We start from the raw sequence: 2,145 nt of genomic DNA, 5'->3' as shown, positions 1-2,145 counted from the left end.
AGCCTGGGTAACAAGAGCAAATCTCCGTCTCAAACAACAACAAAAATACAAAAATTAGCCAGGCATGGTGGTGTACCTGCCTGTAATCCCAGCTATTCGGGAGGCTGAGGCAAGAGAATTGCTTGAACCCAGGAGGTGAAGGTTTCAGTGAGCCAAGATTGCACCATTGCACTCCAGTCTGAGCAACAGAGTGAAAATGTGTCTCAAAAGAAAATTTTTTTTATATGAAATGCTTCATGAATTCGCATGTCACCCTCCCCGCAGGGCCATGCTAATCTTCTCCGTATCATTCCAATTCTAGTATACATGCTGCCAAAGCAAGCATGAAATATTATTTTTCGAAAGAATTAGAACCCAAGAAAATACATTTAACTCGACTGCACTAACACATTCTGGTGTTTGGCAGGTCCGCAGGCCACCCTTTATAAACACTGACTCCCCCATTTGTAACCAAGACCGCTCAGACCACCATGGGTCAGGGAAGGTTACATTCATCCACCCATCTACACTGGCCCCAGTCTCCACTCGCCAGATCAAGAGCACTGTGGCTGCCCTTTCCAGGAGAACCTGCAGAGAGTAAATTGTGACAACACTTCACTGAAGGCACCAGATAGCAGGAGAGTTTAACTCCAGCCTAACTCAGAATTGATGCCTGCTCGCCTGGCTTGCCACTGAGAGCCACAGGCTGCTCTCCCCTGCGAAGCAGTGGGGAGTAGCAAGTGTGTTCTAGTCCTTGAAGTCCATATGGCAATCCCTGGGCCCAGAGACAGGGCAACACCAGGGCTCCCCAGCCTTCCCAGCCTCCCCAGCACCCTCCCACTCTCCACTTCCTGTCCCGGCCTCTGCCTCTCCCTGCATAGTTGGCAGGTGGAATGTCCGCTTCTTTCTGAAGAAACTCCATCCTCTATCCACCAAAAGGAACATCACATAAAAATACCAAGATCTGATGTCATTCATTTTTCCAAATTTAGGGGTTTAGTTGAAAGTAACACCACCCTAGTTAAAGGCATCAGCCTAGTTCAAGAGCCCGATCGGCTCCCTGGGTCCCCTTCCCCAGAGACTTCTCAGCATTTGGAGAGGATGAGACCCTCCTGTCTTCTTCCTCGGTGCAGCCCAGAAAAGGGCGGGAGAGGAAACACCCATCACCCATCTCCCGTGTTCCAAGTGTGTGTAAGCACCAGCACTCAAACCTGGGCAGTGAGCCTAGAATCCTCACTACACAAGCATGAAACAGAAGCAGGTGTTCTGAGAAGCAGCACTGTGATCAAAGGCACAGATGAGACAGCAAGTCGAAGAGGAAAGTGGGCCGACAGGAGTGCCTGGGTAACTCGGCTCGCTCTGAGCACCAAGGTAATGAACGCCATCACTGCCTTCGACCCAGAGGAGGGACCCTGTCCTTGGCCTACCCCCTGCCTACCCCTGTAGAGAGTACGGGGGCCACTGGCATGTGCCCACAGCTCCTAGATGGCACTCAGCCCTCAGACCCCAGGAATCCCTGTCCAGACCTCCCCAAACCTCTTTCTAGGGCCCCTTCCTCCCGCAGGATGGCGTGGGATGGCTGTGGGTGGAGGAGGACTGATGTCCCCACAGGCATGTACAGGAGACCCGTCCCTGTGTGGGACAGAATGGGAGGTGGGCCGAAAGGCAGCTGTTGAAAGTGAGGACTGCAGACTGAGACCAGCCCCTACTGCCATGCCCTGATGCCAATCAACGAGGAGTCCAAGAATTCTACCAATTTCTTTTTCTTTTTCTTTTTAAGACAGGGTCTCACTCTGTCACCCCAGCTGGAGTGCAGTGGCAACGATCATAGCTCACCGCAACCTCCGCCTCCCTGGATCAAGCAATCAATCCTCCCACCTCAGCCTCTGGAGGAGTTGGGATTACAGGCATGTACCGCCACGCCTGGCTAATTGTTTAATTTTTTGTAGAGACAGGGAGCTCATTATACTGCCCAGGCTGGTCTCCAAGTACTGGGCTCAAGCAATCCTCCGTCAGCTTCTCAAAGTGTTGGGATTATAGACATGAACCACTGTGCCCAGCCTAGCCCGAGGATGTTAAACTGGAACCTGGCTTTCCAGATACCACAGGACATTTTTTAAGAGAATGTGTCCTCTACACCTTTTTAAAGTTTGGTTTGTGGCTTGT

General features: G+C 51.5%; 1 non-coding gene across 1 annotated transcript; it reads right to left on the bottom strand.

Moving 5' to 3' along the window:
- Positions 1-218: 218 nt before the first annotated feature.
- LOC118147031 (U6 spliceosomal RNA) lies at positions 219-325 on the bottom strand. Its single transcript, XR_004733211.1, has one exon. It is a non-coding gene; the product is annotated as a U6 spliceosomal RNA (small nuclear RNA).
- Between the last annotated feature and the right edge of the window lie 1,820 nt (positions 326-2,145).

The sequence above is a fragment of the Callithrix jacchus genome, chromosome 13 (genome assembly GCF_049354715.1).
Source record: "Callithrix jacchus isolate 240 chromosome 13, calJac240_pri, whole genome shotgun sequence".
NCBI classification, from domain to species: Eukaryota; Metazoa; Chordata; class Mammalia; order Primates; family Cebidae; genus Callithrix; species Callithrix jacchus.
This window is presented reverse-complemented; position numbering and strand designations above follow the sequence as displayed.